This window comes from Vombatus ursinus, unplaced genomic scaffold (assembly GCF_900497805.2).
Source record: "Vombatus ursinus unplaced genomic scaffold, bare-nosed wombat genome assembly UNPS02011572.1, whole genome shotgun sequence".
Classification (NCBI taxonomy): domain Eukaryota; kingdom Metazoa; phylum Chordata; class Mammalia; order Diprotodontia; family Vombatidae; genus Vombatus; species Vombatus ursinus.
This window is the reverse complement of record NW_020951350.1, coordinates 1,693,327-1,712,146: the sequence shown is the minus strand read 5'-3', so window position 1 is coordinate 1,712,146 and position 18,820 is coordinate 1,693,327. Positions and strand designations below refer to the sequence as shown.

Genomic DNA, 18,820 nt, shown 5'->3' with positions numbered 1-18,820 from the left:
TTTCAAGGAATCATAGGTTTGGTATGAATCAAAGTGATCAATAAGCATTTATTAACCTCTTTATTACGTGCCAGGCATTCCAGTACAAACTGGAAATATAAAGACAAAAAGGAAATTATCCTTTCCCTCAAGAAGCTTGTATGCTATCAGAAATTACATGTACCTGTAGTGCTTCCAGACCACTGCCCTCAGCTATCATCCTGGGAGGCATCCCCTGCAGAGAGCGCAGCCTGGTAATTCTGTTCCTGCATCCTACAGCCACAGATGCTAACGACCCAGAAAAGAAATTTCTTGCCACCAAAATTCTTGGCATTGTCAAATAGTACAACATCAGAAACTGATACAATTTTATCAGTGGAAATGACATTAAAGAAGAGGCATTAACATTTGCTTTGCCTTTGCACCCTAAGGATCATGGGACTTTTCCATCTGACTTACCTCCAGAAATCTCCTACACATGTTGCTTCTCCCATTAAAATGGGAGTTCCTTGAGACAGAATTTTCTTACTTTTCTATTTGTGTCCCTAGCCCTTGCTACAATGTTTTATACATAGTACATGCTCAATAAATGTTTTATTCATTCATTTGAAGAAAAATTTACAAAATATAATCTGAATAAAAACAAAGTAATTTGGGGGTGAAGGTAGCTGGGTGGCTCAGTAGATAAAGAACTGGGCCTGAAGCCAGGGACACCTGAGTTCAAATCTGGCCTCTGGCACTTATTAAATTATGACCTTGGCAAGTCATTTGACCACCTTCTGCCTCAGTTTCCCCAACTGTAAAATAGGGATAATTAAAACCCCTACTTCCCAGGGTTGTTGTGACTCTCAAGTGAGATAATATTTGTAAAGCACTCAGCACAGTGTCTGGCATGTAGTAAGTTCTTAATAAATATTTGTTTCCTTTCTATGTCAGGGAAAAAAATTAGCATGTACCCCATATATTTACATTTACTGATTTATAAATTATACATATGTACAACAGCACTGACTATGATATATTATGAAACAAAATGTGAACTTTAAAAGGATGAGACTAATATGAAATATTATTTGATCTTGAAGTCAATAGGGAGCAGCTTGAGTGGGAATGATGTGGTCAGAACTCCACTTTAGGAAAATTATTTTTTCTGTGTGGAGAATAGATTAGGGTAGGGGGATATGACCCAGAAAGACCAATTAGGAGGCTTTTAGTCTGTCAGTCAGTAAATAAACATCTATTAATTACCTACTTATTTATTTATCTACTATTATACTATTATCTACTACTATATACTATCTACTATTATCTACTAAAATATTATTTATTATTTATCTAGTTATTTATAATTATCTACAGTGCCAGACACTGGGCTAAAAGCTAGGGATACAAAGAGGCAAAAGACAGTCCCTGCTCTCAGGGACCCACAATCTGACAGGGGAGAGAGCAAGTAAACCGCCATGTATAAACAAGCCATACATAGGATAAATAGGAAATAATTAATAGAGGGAAGGCACTAGAATTAAGAGGGGTGGGAAAGGCTTCTAGTAGAAGATGAGATTTTAGCTGGGACTTAAAGGAAGCTAGGGAAGTCAGTAGGTAGAGATAAGGAGGGAGAACATTCCAGACTTGGGAAACAGTCCGAGAAAATGCCTAGAGCCAAGAGCTGGAATGTCTTATTCATGTAACAGTTGAGAGGTCAGTCAGCATCACTAGATGCTGTCAAAGAGTAAGGTGTATGAAGACCAGAAAGGTAGAAGTGAATAAAGTTATGAAGGACTTTGAATGTCAAATAGAGAATTTTGTATTCAATCCTGGAGGCAAAAGGGAGTTTCTGAAATTTATTAAGTCTGGTTTGACATGATGGGAAGTGAGCTTTAGGAAAATCATTTTGGTAGTTGAATGGAGGAAAGATGGGCAGACCCACCGGCAGACTTACAATTATGAAGGTGCAAGGTAATGAGGGCCTGCACTAAAGTGGTAGCAGTATCAGAGGAGAAGGTGGCATAGTTGAGAAATGCTGCAAAGCTGAAATAAGCAAGTTTTGGCAACAGATTAGATATGGGGACTATAGTTGTGACTAGAAGTGAAAGGGGTGAGGATTCTATAAGTCAAGAGAAAGGGACAGATGCAAGAAATGTTGTGGAAGTAGAAATAAGATTTGGCAACTCACTAAATATAGGTAAATGTGAATGAGTCAAGGGTGACACAGGTTGCAGATTTGAGTGATTGTAAAGATAGTAGTTGTCTAAATAGTAATAGAGAAGTTTGAAAGAGGGGTAAGTTTTGAGGAAAAGATAATGTAATTAGATCAATAATACAGATTACAACTTATCCACGTCTATTCATCCTGTGCAACTCATTGTGCTGTACAAAAGGGGATTTCTGGTCAGAAGACTTCAGTTTGAATCACATCTCTGCCCCTTACTATATAGGTAACCTTGGGTAAATGACAGTCTTTCTGGATCTCAGTTTTTGCATCTACAGACTGAGAGAATTAAATTAGATTATTTCTAGGGTCTTTTCTATCTCTTAATGACTTTAGTGGCTTCTCCCCTTGCCAGGACCATTCTCCTTCACCCCATCCCCTACATTCTCACCTAGTTGCTTTCCCCTTTGATCAATGTCCCTTTTTATTTCATTCCACCCCCAAACACACAACACTTCCTTCATCTTAAATCTCTCTATCTATTGACTCTTTCCCTGTTGCCTACCATCATATTCAGGTCTCTTGTATCTTAATAAAATAAAATAAAAACTCACCAAATACTAACATCTTTTATCTCTTCCTTTATAGTCAAACTCTTAGAAGTCAATTGTACTCATTGACTCCACTTCCTCTCTTCATACCTACTTATCAACCCCTTGCAATCTAGTTATATACTCTACCCCTTGACTAAAACTGCTCTCATCAAGTTTACCAATAACTTCTTAATTGCTAAAGCTATTAGTTTATATTTGTACTGATAAATCCAGATAAATTCCCCTGCAAACAGAAGAAATCATTGAAAATCTAGAACTTCAGCAAAGTTACAGGATATAAAAAAGCCCACAGAAATCATGAGTACTTCTTTATAACACTGATAAAACCATACAGGAACAAAGAGGGAAATTCAATTTAAAATAACTACAAAATTGTTGAAAAAAAAAACTACTTGAGTCTACCTACCAAGATACAACCAAGAGTTATAAAAATACAATTACAAAACACATTTTATGGAAATAATTAAACAAATATTAATTGCTCATAGGTAAGCTAAGTCTATAATTTATAATAAATTATTTATAATAAAAATGATAATGCTACCTAAATTAATTTACTTATTCAGTGCCATACCATTTAAACTACCAGAGAATTATCTATAGAACTAAAAAAAATTAACAAAATTCATATGGAGGCACAAAACATCAAGAATGTCAAAGGAAATAATGAGAAAAAATTAGATTTTAGCAAAGCTCTTTATAAAGTATCTCAAATTAGTCTTGTGGAGAAGGTGGAGAGGTGGAGATGAAAAGATAATACAATCAAATGGATCTAAAACTGGTTAGATGGCCGGATTCCAAGAGTAGTAGTAATTAATAGCTCAGTTTCAATTTGGCAGGAAGTCCCTAATAAAGTACTGCAAGGATCTGTATATAACCATGTTTCACATTTTTATCAACAACTTAGATATTGGTATAGATGGTACACTCATCAAACCTATAGATGACACAAAGCTAGAAGGAATAGAAAACATAATGGATGATAGGGTGAGAATCCAAACAGATATTGACAAGTTTCAGTATTAGACTGAATCTAACAAAATTAAATGCTATAGAGATAAATATAAAGTCTTGCACTTTGGTACAAAAAAAATCAACTCTACAGATATAATACAAGGGAGTTACAGATCAACAATAATTGCTCTGCAAAAGATCTGGGATCATTAATGAATTGAGTGATCAATATAAGTCAGCAACAGGATGTGGCAGCCAAAAAAAGCTAATGCAATCTTGGGCTGAATTAGGAGGAACATAGCTTCCAGGAATAGGGAGCTCAGAATTCCTTGAATTGGATGCTCTCCTTTTCAAATCTCATCTGGAGTATTATGCTCAGTTCTGGAAACTTCTGCTTTAAAAGGACATTACTAAACTGGAGAGTATCCAGAGGAGGGCAACTGGGACAATGAAGGACATTGAGTTCATGACACATGCAGATTAGTTGAAGAAATTTAGTTTAACCTGAAGAAAAAAAGAAGACTCAGGGAGACATGTTACCTCTCTTCAAGTATTTTAATTTATCAGAGAAGGGATTATATGTATTCTGTTTGGTCCTAGAAGGGCCAAAGAACAATGGATAAAAGTTACAAGCAGATTGAGGTTTGATGTCAAGTAAAGTTTCCTGACAATTAGAGCTGTTCAGAAGTGGAAAGGTTTGCCTAAAGAGGGGATGGTTGCTTCCCTTCATCAGAAGCCTTCAAGCAGATGCTGGAAAAGCCTTTGTCCAGTATGTTGTAGAAAAGATTCCTTCAACTAGATGTTTGTTGAGGTCTCTTCTAATTCTCAGTTCTATGATCCTATATATCAGAGGCAGGATTGAACCCACATTGTTCTGACTTAGAGGGTGGTTCTTTACCACACCATGCCGCCTCTCATACATAGTTAACTATGAGACAGATATCACAAGCAAAAGCATTCTCTTTTTTATGTTTAAAAAAACACATTTTCTTTATTCCACATATTTTATTTCAGAACAAAATAAACATAAACAGCCTACAATACACAACATCTTACTCCCCAGATCAGGAGAGGGGGAACAGGGACCCTTGAAGCCCTGCCCTAATACAATGGAAAACAGAAGGAGGAAAAAAAAATCCACTAGACATTGGCAGATGGAGTCAGGCAAGACAGGGTTTCTATTGCTGCTGTGGGAAAATGCAGGGAACTATACAGAGAGTAGAGTGTGATGAAGAGATTTGTCTAATCCTCTTCTTCCATGCAAGATGCATCTTCATTTCCTTCAAGTGGGGGATCTCATCAGGAACAGCAGAACTGGGTTCTTCTGCCATCACCTCATCCCCATCAATGCCAAGACCTTGCTTAATCATGTGGTAAATTTGATTTGAGTGAGTCTGGGAATCTTGAGACACAGAGCTGTCTTAAAAAGCAGCAGCACCAAGTCTTTCATAGACTTGTCATTCTTGTCAGCCTCAGCCTTCTGCCTAAGAGTCTACACAATGTGGTGATCTGGGTTTATCTCCATGTGCTTCTTGGCCATCACGTAACCCACTATAGAGTTGTCTCTCAATGCCTGTGTCTTCATGATGTTTTCTATGTTGGTTGTCCAGCTGTATGTGTGGGTCACAATGCAACAGGGCAAAGATACCAACTGATGGGAGATGTCACATTCTCAACCTTCTTATGTAGAATTTCCTTCATTAGCTTGCACAAGTTCTCAAATTTTTGCTTGCTTTTCTCCATTTTTTTCTTTTCTTCTTCATCCTCTGGAAGTTCTAACCCTTTCTTAGCTACAGAGACAAGGGTCTTCCCATTGAATTCCTTTAGCTGATGCTTGCAATACTCATCAATGGGCTCTGTCATGCATACTACTTCAAAACCACATTTCTGTACCCCATTCCACAAAAGTAGAATTGATCATGTGTTATTTGCTCTCACTAGTAATATAGTAGATGTATTTCTGGGTTTCCTTCATCCTAGACACATAGTCAGACAAGGAAGTCATCTCATTTTCTGACCGAGATGTGTAATAATGTAACAGTTCAGATAAGCAATGCCTATTGGTTGAGTCCTCATGGATTCCAAGCTTCAGATTTTTCAAAAAGGCCTCAGAGAACTTTTTTTGTAATTCTCTGTCAGTTCAGAGAAGAATTGTAGATACTTCTTGATTGTCCTTATGGTGACCATCAAGTTCTTACCCTACTGCAGCATCTCTCTTGAAATGTTGAGGGACAGATCCTCAGAGTCCACCACACCTCAGATAAAATTAAGATACTGAGGAATAAGCTCATCACAACTATCTATATTGAACACATGCATATAGCTAAGCAGAACAGAAACCCACACCAAACTGAGCAATCATGTAGATGTCTGTTCCAGCCTGCAAAGCCTCCATGAAAGCCTTGGTGCCTGATTTGGCAATGGTTCCCAACTTATTGATCAAATAAGCTTTTGTCATGCTGATGCCCGTGTCCACCAGAGTGAAAGTATGCTCCTGATGGTTGGGGATGATGTCAATATTCAGCTCTTTACCACTGTCCAATTTGGAAGAATCTATCAGACTCTCATAATGGATCTTGTCCAGAGCATCAGAGGCATTGGAAATGATCTCTCAAAGGAAGATTCTTTTATTAAAATAAAAGGTGTTGAAAATGAAGGCCATAAGCTAGGTAATTGCTGCCTGGAAAGCAAAAGTCTCCACTTCCTTCTCTTCATGCTGTATTTCTGTAGGCATCTTGAGTGGTTGCAGCTAAGAAGACTGGTTCAGGGAAGTGGTGAGTCCAGTGGCTCTGAAGACTGAGTACCTGGAGGAGCTTGGAACAAGAGCAAAAAGCATCCTCTTAACATAAATATCATAGAATTTCTGACTTGTATTTGTAACGACCCTTGATGGTATCTAATCTAACCTTTCTCTATGTGGTAATCACCTTGGTAGCATCTCTGTAAAATGACCATTTGGTCTCTCTCTGCTCATATACTTCCATCAATAGGAAATTTCACCACCTAATAGAGCAACTAGGTGCCAGAGATAGAAAGAAAATTTTTTAAATATATCTCCACTCTCAAGGAGCTTACATTTTGTTAATGGAGATTGTGTGTGTGTGTGTGTGTGTGTGTGTGTGTGTGTGTGTGTGAGGCTCTGTCAAAAGGCAAAAGGAGATAAGGGTAGGGCTGCCTGCTAGCAGGCATTCCCCATTTCCCTAGCATCCTTTAAGATCTAAAGGGATTTAAGACTTTTCCTGAGGGCAAACAATCCAAGGTTCTTTGGATATTGACTCTGAAGTGGGACATGTGGGTGGAAGCCAAGCCAAGCAAAGGAGATACAGAGAGCATGAAAGACTAGGGCATGGATAATGGAAAAGGTCTGAATCAGAACCAAGTCCCAGTCAGAATTTATATGTGTAACTTTTGCCATTGTGGGTTGAGATGACTGCTGTCAGAGATCACCACTTCCAAATATCAGGAGCCTGGGACGGAATTTCAGAGCCAGGCAGTCCCCATCCAAGATGTAGAAATGGGCTTTAGATGAGACTAGACTGCCTTAAAGACCTCCCCCTTGTCATTTCCTGGTGGGGACTGTGATCTCCCCTTTTATGCTGCTCATTTAGCCTGCTCTCAAACCCTGCTTTATGATTTCCTTTTGGAGGCTATTCCTACCTCTTTCCCTCTTTTTTGGGGGGCAGGTGTGGTTACTTTTAAAACATCTATTTCTGTAAATGTCATTATTTTAAGTGTTTCTCAGCATGCGTATGACAATATATTAAAACCTGAATGACCAAATCAGTGTTAATTCTGTTTACTAGCAATAAGGTTGGACTATATAGAGGATAAAACCAGAAGTGGAACCAATTTGAAGTACTGAGGTCTGTAAAAGCAATATAGATTCTGTGAGTACAAAATGACTACAAGTTTGTGCTACATAGCTCAATTGAGAGCTCAGGGCATGTGAGGATAAAAGAGAATGATCTTGGAGATGACCCCTGAAACAGAAGATAAAAAGAATGCACAGACTACAGCTGGCAAAGTTTGGGGAAGCTTATGTTCAGTTCAAACAGCTCCTGCCCTTCTTGGCAAGACTGGGTTATGAAACTGAAACCACTCTCTGGAGGATGGAGAATGGAGGAAGTAGAAAGAAAGCCACACCCTCCAAAGAAGGGAGGGGGAGCAAATTTATTGAGAATGTTCAGTAGCTCTTGGTTAATTGGAAGACTGACCACTCAGCCTGCCCAGCTCACCACAGATTATATAAGCATATACAAAATAGCTACAAGGTACTTGGGTATTTGGTTGGGGAGACACTAGTAACTGGAGGGATCAAGAAAGGCTTTGCATTAAATATGATACTTGAGCTGAGCTTTGAAGGAAGCCAGGGATTCTAAGACATGAAGGTAATGAAGAAGTACATTCCAGTTGTGGGAGGATGCTAAGGTCATTTCAGCTAACCACACAATGAGTAAATCAGCAGTAATGTACAATAATAAGCCTAGAAATATTGCCTGGACTCAGACTGAGAATTTTTATATACCAAAAATAAGACTTTGAACTTGATTCTAGATAGGGCAATTTGGTGGTGCAGTGGGTAGAGTGCTGGGCCAGAGAGCAGGAAGTCCTGAGTTCAAATCTGGCCGTAGACATTTACTAGCTGTCTGACTCTGGGCAAATCACTTAACCCTATTTGCCTCAGTTTTCTCATCTTTAAAATGAGCTGGAAAAAGAAATGGCAAACCACTCAAATATCTTTGCTAAGAAAACCCCAAATGGGGATATGAAAAGTTAGACATGACTGAAAAGTAACAGCTTACTCTTAGAGATAATAAGGAGTCAGTTCATCATCAAGCATTTATTAAGTTCTTAATATATGAAAGACACACATGCAAAACCCTGGGGAGATAAAGAAGTCAAAACTCATTCCTTACCCCTAAGGAGCTCACATTCTAAGGGGGGAGACAACATAGAAATAACTATGTACACATAAGATCAATTCAGTTTAAATGGCAGGTAATCTCAGAAGGAAGGCATCAAGAGGGATTGGGAAAGGTTTCTTGTAGAAAGTGTGCTTGGAGCTGAATCTTGAAACAGCCAAAGCAATGAGTAGGTGGAAGAGAGAAGAGAGAGTATTCCAAAAATGGGGGACAACCAGGGAAAATGCCTAGTGCAGATACAGAGTATTGTATGTGAAGAGCAGCAAGAAGGCTAGTATTACTGGACCATAGAGTACATAGGGGAGTACAGTATAAGAAGACTGGAAAGGTAGGAGGGAATCTAGTGGCGAAGGTTTTTAAATGCCAAGCAGAACATTTCATATTTGGTATTGGAAGTAATAAGAAGTCACTGGAGTTTATTAAGTAAGGTCAGACCTGAACCTTAGGAAGATCTCTTTGGCAGCTGAGTGGAGGATGGATTGGGATGGTAAGAGACTTCAGGTGCAAAGACCATTAAAAAAGCCATTCCAGAGCTCTTGGTATGAGACAGAGGGCTCACACCAGGGCAGTGGTTATATGAGTGGAGAAAAAGAGAGATATAAGAAAGAAGATATGAAGAAAGGACAAAACTTGACAACAAATTGGATATGGGAGGTGAGTGAGAGTAAGAAGTCAGTGCAACTGGGAGAATGGTATGTGTCCATTGAGAATATGAAAATTGGGAAGAGGAGAATTTCGGGAGGGAGCAATGAGTTCTATTTTGAACTTGTTGAGTGTGAGATGAGATATCCATTTTTAGAGGTTCAAAAGGCAGTTTGTTATTTGAGACTGGAGGTCAGGAAAGAAGTTAGGTAGGCCTGGATACAGGGACCTGAGGATCATCTATGTAGACATGATCATTGAACCCATGGGAGTTGATGAGGTCACCAGATGAGATGGTATGGAGGAAGAAGAAAAGAGCAACAGACCCATGAGTTGACATGATTTCAAGTCTCAGGCTTGAAATTCACTTAGGACAGTTATTATTTTTATAAATAATATTTTTTAAAAGTTTTAATACCAATATTCTCCTGGTGATACGATCCGATTATGATCAGTCAACCCCAGGATCTCAGCAGAATCAAAAATGCAGGTAATCTGAACTAAAAAGGCAAGATTTATATTGAGGGCAAGTAGATTGCAGCATTTGACCAATGGATCAAATGCATGAGTGAAATGTCATCAAAGGCATGTACAATTGAAAAGGATATCAGTCATTCATGTGAGAAGAAGGAGTGACCGGCCCATTGCTGCACTCATATTCACAAAATGTCTAAAAAGATTTAGAGGAACGTTGGGTAGATCTTCTGGCATTGTTGCTTACTCAGATGAATCACTTTCCTTCTCAGGTTCTCAGGTTGCTCATAAACAAAATGAAGGAATTGGACTAGATCAGACTTAACCTTTTTTGTTTGTTTGAACTCCCTTGGCAGTCTGATGAAATCTACTGACCTCTTCTCAGAAAAATTATTTAAATGCATTAAATAACATGCATAAGGTTACAAAGGAAAATAATTACAGTATACTGAAATAGCATTATCAAAATATTAAAAAAAAAATAAGTTCACCTTAATCCAGGTTAAGAACCTGGGGTTTAAGAAAAGAGGATGCCCAAAATCTCTTCAGACTCCAAAGCCTAAGTCTTACCATCCGTGGAAGCTGCCCTACCCAGAGCTGCTCCCAACTCTGACCAAGATGGTGCTTCTTGAGACTGGAAACTATGGAAATGGACATCAGTTAATTTCTTCTGCTTCTCATACCATCCTTGGCAACCCTGGTCAAAACATGGATGGCTTTTCATTGATCCAAAGACTGTTCTGTCTTTGTGGTCCAGCCTGTGGACCTTTTGGGCCTCACAAGGGGCTTCTCAGTTCCTTGTGGCTGTCTTGTTGTTGCTGGCACTGATACCATCTGAGGAAGGTTTGGCATTCCAAAGTCTCTTCTTTAAATCTGCTCTCTCCAAGGTTCCTCTCTCCCTTGTGGGTGACCTCAGATCCCTGGTGCCTCAAGGTAACTGACTGACAGGAATGCCAGATGTTGGAACCCTGGATAGACACTATTTTTATGATAATTAGACACAAGCAGCTGCACTTTAACACTAACATATACTGTCAATAAAGGATCTGGCTGAAGGCAGAGAATTACCATTGGAACACACTAGCGGAGCCACTTAAGCTGTGGTAAGTGGATTAACTAACCTTAGCAACTGGGAAGTGAACTCTTTTTCATTAAGGAATCCAAAATGGGACGTTAAACACTCCTCCATGTTGTGTTCTTTAATTGAAACTGGATGTGGGTCTTTGAGCACTGTATGTTGCAACTGAAGATAGAGTGATGTCAGGCCAACTTGGACAGACTGCACACCAGTCACCCTCGCAGTGTCAAAACACTTCAGTTCAGTTGTTTAATCTGAAGTTACAGTGCAGAAAAACAGGATAATAAGGAAAAAGAAGAAAAAAGCATCCAGGCCTGGGGTAGAAAATAGGAGATTAGAAGGGGAGAAATAAGAGCTTTCTTTGGCTCAGTGGATAATGTGCTGGGCCTGGAGTGAGGAAGCTTCATCCTCCTGAGTTCAAATCTGGCCTCAGATAGTTACTAGCTGGGTGATGCTGGACAAGTCTCTCAACCCTGTTTGCCTCAGTTTCCTCATCTGTAAAATGAGTTGGAGAAGGAAATGGCAAACTGCTCCAGTATCTTTGCCAAGAAAACCCCAAATGGGGTGACAGAGAGTCTGACAGGACTTCAGTCATTTCAATGACTAAACAACAATAAGCACTTCAATTGCAAGCACTAGTTTCAGTTTACAGAGAATAAGTTCTTTGGCTAAGTATTCTAGTGTGATACACAGAGAAGCAGCCACAAAATTCCCGAGTGCCATAGGAATTACTCAGTTAAATGCATATTCAAAATGTGAACACTGCAATTTCAACTTCTAGAAGACATTTTAAGTAATTCCATCTTTACCATTTTGGCCATAGATGTTTTAGCTATACAGCTCTACTTACTGTCAACTGAAAAGGTGGGAATAGATGCTCTATATGGGTTCTATTTTCTGTGATATTAAAGGTTCATCCAACTTTAGTCCTCATGTTGAAATGTGATCCATTCTTTCCCTAGAGATGTTACCATGGAAACATGAACTGGAAGTATCTGCCAGCAATCAGGCAAGAGTTCCTCAGAATTGCATAAGCTATGGATTTTGACCTTGAAGGACTTCTACAAAGAAGCAGTGGCTATGATAGAGAAGCCAGTCATAGGAATGAGAGACTGATGTTGGGAAGGGGAGGAGGGTTGTTTGGGATGAAGTACCCTCTGAGACTTCATTCTGGACCATTTGAGTCATGGTCCAAATGATTTCTTGTCTGACAGTTGCAAATAGAGGATAGGGGAAGTGATTAGATCACAAAGGAAGAACTATTCAGCTTGATTTGCTAATTTCTCTGACCAATCTCATTATGACCAGCCTTTCACTTGCATCTGCCTAATCTTTCATATATTCCTCATTTAATCACCTTCACTGTTCATTACTTTCAGCCATCAGGCAAGCAATGACTATCACTGCACTCTGCACTCTATCCGTACAAAATGGAATCCGAGAATGTGTTGCATCCTAATACTACTACCAATCCCCAACCATGGCTTCTCTCTTATACCCACTGCTTCATAGTGGAGGCCCTTCGAGGTCAAAAGCTGTAGGAAACTCTGGGAAGTGTCTGACCCCTGCCAGGCTGACCCTTCTAGCCTATCATCTCTAGTAACATCTTTAGGGGAGAGATAGTCTGCACCCCAAGAGGAGGCCCACGCAACATAACTGTTATTTTTTAAAATGCAATCTATGTACCAGAAACTCTCCTGACATGAAGATCCAAGTATTTTTGAGTACTTCTATTGTTCATTTTACCATACTCAGGTAAAATCTAGAAATAATATATAAGACCTCCCACAATTCCTTTTTGTAAGCACTCTAACTCAGAAAACAGCTTAGCCTGGCCAATTTTGTTTATGCAATAAAGGAACAGAAAGAACTTACTGCCAAGCACATAGCAAGTCAGACAACCCCACTTACATCCCACAAATTGGCAAAGATGACAAAAAATAAGAATAGTCAATGTTGGAGAGATGTGGAAAGACAAGTGTTGTTGGTAGATCTGCGAGCCAGTCCAACTCTTTAGAAAAGTAATTTGGAATAATGTTAAGAAAATTACTGAAATATGTATTCCCACTGACCTAAAGATACAACTGCTAGTAACATGTCCCAAAGAGGTCAAAGACAGAAAGTAAGTGGGGGGGGCAAGATGGCAGAGAATCCCCTCCAAACAACTTTAAATAATACCTCAAAATGAATTCTGGAGTGGGAGAACCCTCAAAAGGCTGGGGTGAAACAATTTTCCAGCCCAAGACAACTTAGAAAGTCAACAGGAAAGTTCTGTCATACTGCACCAGGGTAAGAGTAGAGTACAATCCAACTCACACTGCATCAATGCAGGCTGCACTCCAGCAAACCACCAGCAAGCCTTAGGGAGGACTGAATTAGGACCAGCAGCAGTAGCTTCTGGAGCACTCAGCCCTCAGGTAATAACAGAGTTGGACAATTGATCAGAAGGAGTTTAAAGGGATTCTAGCACTTGGTGCGGGACTCAGTTGTATTGCTCATACTCAGATCTGGGTCACAGTCCCATCACAGTCACATCAGAGCTTGTGGTAGCATGGGAGTAGGGACCTTGGTCACAGTTCCAGGGAAGAAAAGTGCTTGTGGTTACTTACAGACCAGAGCACAGATCATCAGAGTAGGAAATACATTTCTTGGATCATGCCACCTTGGAAGAAGTGAAAACTTACACACACACACACACACACACACACACACACACACACACACAAACACCCCCAGAACTAGCCCTGAAAACAGTTACACAAAAGACCTGAAGCTTGGGACAGTGCCTCCTCTACCCTGGGAGCAGAGTCCAACTTTAACATAAAATTAAAAGTCAAAAAATAGGCTGGAAAATGAGCAAACGACAATAACAACAAAGAATCTGAGCATAAAAAGTCACTATGATGATGAGGAAGATCAAAACACAAACTCAGAAGAAGACAAAAAAGCTAAAACTGCTACAACCAAAGTCTCAAAGAAAAATATGAATTGGTCTCAGAATTCCTAGAAGAGCTCAAAAAGTATTTTGAAAATCAAGTAAGAGAGGTAGAGGAAAAATATGGAGAAGAAATGAGAGTAATGCAAGAAAATTATGACAAGAGTTAACAGCTTGGTAAAAGAGGCACAAAAATTTTTATAGTAGCTCTTTTTGTGATAGCAAAGAATTGAAAATTAAAGGGATACTCATCAATTAGGGAAATGACTGAACAAGTTGCGGTACATGTTTGTGATGGAATAGTATTGTGCTATAAGAAATGATGAGCAGGATGATTTCAGAAACATCTGGAAAGACTTATACAAACTGATGCAAAATGAAGTGAGCAGAACCAGAAGAACATTGTACACAGTAATGGCAACATTGTACAATGATCAAGTGTGAATGATTTGGCTATTCTTAGCAATACAATGGTATAAGACAATTCCAAAGGACTCATGATAGAAAATGCTATCCACCTCTAGAGAAAGAATTGATGGAGTCTGAATGCAAATCAAAGCATACTATTTTTCACTTTATTTATTATTTTCATGGGATTTTTTTTATCTATGTCATCTTTCACAACATGATGAACATGGAAATATGTTTCACATGACTGCAAAAAGCTCTGATCTTGTGTCAAATTTAAGCCACACAACTACTATCTGCTCTGAACTTGTTCCTTGCTCATTATACATCTAGAGTCTATGACCATGACTGTGTTCTCTCCTCTCTGCCACTCTTTGGCACAGGTTCCTTCCTTGGACATTCCTTCACTGTGCACTGGTTTAGGGATCCCCTGGGACCTCTTCCTGCCCAGGTGTGGAACCTCAGGTCACTTTTAATCCCTGGACACAGGATTGCTCCTGACCAGAGCCTGTCTCCAGTGTTCATAGACTTCTCCATCTCCTTGTGTTTCTCTGGACTGGAAAAGTGACTCACTATATTTCCTAGTCAGGATTTCATCTGATGTGTTTTCTAAATCTTTGTTGAGGAGATGTGGCTGGCACTCTGCCTCAAAACCTATGCCATTAGAGAATCACTTTGGCATGTAAGTGGAAGATAAATTGAGTAGAAAAAAACGTGAGGCAGGGAAATCAGTTAGGAGGCTACCGCAGAAGTCCAGGCAAAATGCGATAAGGTACTAAAGTAAGGTGGTAACTGTGTGATGGAGAGAAGGGGATTTATGTGAAAGTGTTATGAAAATAGAAATGACAAGATTTAACAACCCAGCTATATGTGTGATAAATGAAAGTGAGATGTTGAAGACAACACTGAGACAATAAATCAGGAGGTCCCCTTGACAGAAAGAATGAAATTTGGAAGAAGGATGGTTTGGGGGAAAATATGAGCTCTGTTTTGGATATTTTGAGTTTGAAATGCCTTTGGATATCTAATTCAAAATGTCCAATAGGCAGTTGGTGATGTGGAATTGGAACTTAGGAGATACATTAAGTCTAGACATAGAGATCTGGGAATTATCTGATAATTATAATTAAGTAATAACCCCAAAAATATGTAAATCAAACATAGACTAAGAAAAGATCATTAGAAATCAAACTATGTATTCCTGATCCCACTTGTTGAACAGATTTTCTCCCACAAGCTGTGGCCACATCCATACTAGAATCATTGCTTGCACTGGGGGCTCTCTCCTCCAATGGTGCCTCAATAAAAGTCCCAGGAATGAAAGAGTACCTCATAGTTATTATACCTTTCAACTTAACACAACCCTTTTTCATTTCTGTACCATCCACCATCAGGTCAGTAGGCTTAGGTTTGGTAATACCCTACATGAAAAGCAGAGCTGCCTGAGAGCACCAGCAAGGTCCTTATGAATCTTAAGGTCTGTTTACCACCCCACCCACTCAGCATGGTTTCATCAGATTCCACCTCATTCCAGCCTAGCCCTGTAAGGGCATTGGCAGTAGGGGAAGTCATTGATGTGGACTTCAAATGGAACATGATGATATGTTCAACAGGGGCAGAAAGGAATTCAAATAGGAAGCAGTACAAAGGATAACCAATTGCTCATCCTCCCCAGCCCTTGAGTTCAAGTGAAAAGACAACAAGGAGATTCATCAACAAGGTGGCTTAAGGAACCCCAGGAACCAAGTTTTAGAAAGGTCACAGCCAGGAGATAGAACCCTAGGGAGGTAGTTGCAAGTGAGCTCCAAAATACTAACTGGGAGGGGCAGTTAGGTGGTGCAGTGGAGAGAGCACCAGCCCTGGATTCAGGAAGACCTGAGTTCAAATACAGCCTGAGACACATAACACTTACTAGCTGTGTGACCCTGGGCAAGTCACTTAACCCCGTTGCCTAGCCAAAAAAAAAAAACCAAAAAAAAAAACAAAAGCAAAAACAAAATACTAACTGGGTTGCCTCAAGGGGGCACTTGAAATATCATCCATCCCCCAGGACCTCTAAGCATTTGACCTCTTACCAAATATCCAGTTCTCCTCCTTTCTAGGAAGGATTTCCTCTGGCTGGAGAAGTCTTTATAAGCTTTCCCAACACTTAAAAGGATACCAATATATAGTTTGTTTTTTTTTCCCTTCAGGCAAATCAGCTTTTCTAACTAATGTTTGTCTGTGACTGATACACGGACTGTCCCTTCAAGGACCAAGTACTCCGCTGCTCCTGTCCTCTTGGTTAGCAGGGAGTCTGACTCACCGATTGCAAAAGATGGTGTTGATCCATCCTCTTTGCAGGAACATGATTATTCTCTGAGGCTGTTATGTAGATTGGAAGCTTTCAGTGTTTTTATTGGGTAAGCTTGGGTGTGTCTGACAAAATGGTACATCACCACTAGGATACTGTTAATGTTCTTTCTATCTCCTTCAAGAGAATAGAAGTCTATGTACTCTAGCTTCTAAGGCTTGCTGCCATTTATACTCTCTATGTAAACTCGTCAAGCCAGCAGCACATTAGTTTGAACACATTGAGTACAGATTTTACACCACTTGCTTTTATAAGCTATCATTGGAGGACAATAGAACCTGCTCCATACCAGCTCTAAAATTTTCACTTGGTGCAAAGTGATCAAAATCATTCTTGAGTGCTTTAATAGGCCTGGATTCAGGGGTGTGCTGGTAAATGTTTAATAAGTTTAGAGGGGAAAATTTTTATGCATGACACACTTTTAAGTTTAATCTGCATTATAAACATTTTATCACATTTTTAGGTCTAGACAATCAACAAAACAATAAATCAAACCCTGATTTGTAGTGTTTGCCAATTTTCAAGGTGTAAATGCTTACATTGAAAACTTCACAATCAGGTATGAGAGAGCTCCAGCATACTACTGCCTGGATTGGTGGGTAGGCTTTGGGTAGCACCAACACCTTCTTCTATGTCATGTATCAATGAATCAACAGCACTTATTAGGCATCTCCTGTGTGGTAAGGAATATGCTGGACTCTAAGGATACAAAGTCAAAAATGAAAAAGTCCCTGTGTTTAAGGAGTTCACATTCTAGTAGGGGCCAGAATTTGGAGCATAAGTCTGCCAGAAAGAATTTTGTTTAACGTTGTTCTCTGTCCAAGTTATTTATAGGAGAGAGAGAAAGAGAGAAAGAGAGAGGTGGGACAGGCAAGAAGAGAGAGAAAATGAGAGGGACAGGTCCAAACTGGCATAATTCCACTCCTCCCCCATACCCTATGACATGTTTCTGCCTTAAGACAACTTGAGGTGACATTTATAAAAATCTTGAACGTGGAAAAAATCATAATATATTAAAATACAGTTTGTGTTAATACTCCAGAAGTCATTAATCAACTCCTCACTCTTCTCCTCTCTTCAGTGACAGAAGGCTTCCTTTTTGTGATAGATATTTAAACCTTAAATTCAAAAGAAGATACTATCAGGGACAGCTAGGTGGTGCAGTAGATAGAGCACTGGTCCTGTAGTCAGGAGGACCTGAGTTCAAATCTAGCCTCAGATACATAACACTCACTAGTTATGTGACTCTGGACAAGTCACTTAACCCCCACTGCCTCACCAAAAAAAAAAAAAAAAGAGGATATCATCCCTAGATAAGTCAAAAGTTCAGTCACTTCAAGAGGTGAGAAAGTTAATGATCCAAATAAAATAACAACAACAACAATAGTTATATAAAGCTATTAAGTTTGCAAAGCACTTCACACATATTATCTCATTTGATCCACAAAATAATCCTGGGAAGTTGTTATTATGCCCATTTTGCAAAGGTGGAAACCGAAGCACTCAAAGGTTAAATGATTTCTTCACAGCCACTAAAAATATACCCAGGGTGTACATTATAGGCAAAGAGGGAAAGGACCAGCAGTGAGTCCGAAAAATGGACTGTCATCGACAAGGAGGAGCAGGTCAAACAGTGCTCTGGCACATAGAAGGCTTGGCTTGGCTTTCATCATAGGATAGTCCACACCTGAGAGAATCACCTGGCGCTTTGAAGGGTTGTGTTTTGCTTTTCGTTTTGTTTTGTTTTGTTTTTCTGCTTCAGCAGGCTAAGTCCATGTGCCTTCCCTCTACCTACCTGACTGATTGGCTCAGTTAAGGAGGTAGGGGGAAGCTGTTTCTGTAGCCCACAGAACTGAAGCTGCACCAATTGCATGGTAATATATGTTCTCTTGCCAAGAATTTGAGTCAGCCTAATATGGTCTATATGCTCCATGGACACCACACACCTGACCACTGCTGTCTGAAGTAAGTTCTCCTATCTTAAGAAAAAATCTTGTTTCCCTCATCTTGGGAAATAGATAACAACATCATGCAACTGTCTTTGGTGCTTTTAGCAATAGCAAATTGGCTATCCAACACTGGAATATAACTGAGTACTTTGATTTGAGAGCATTCCATCTTCCAAGTGCTTATAATGGCAAGAGTGGTCTCCTGGAGATCTAATATATTTCCTTCCCTTAGTCATCTGCCACTTTTGTATTACATTTGTGACATTCTAGTTAGAAATCAAAGATTTGCACTCTACCATATAACAAAATAAAGTCAAAATGGGTTCATGATTTAGATATAAAAGCTGATACTATAAGCAAACT

General features: G+C 39.4%; 1 pseudogene; it reads right to left on the bottom strand.

Annotated features, from left to right (window-relative positions):
• Positions 1–4,938: 4,938 nt before the first annotated feature.
• On the bottom strand, positions 4,939–6,015 carry LOC114038988 (annotated as a pseudogene).
• Positions 6,016–18,820: the final 12,805 nt, after the last annotated feature.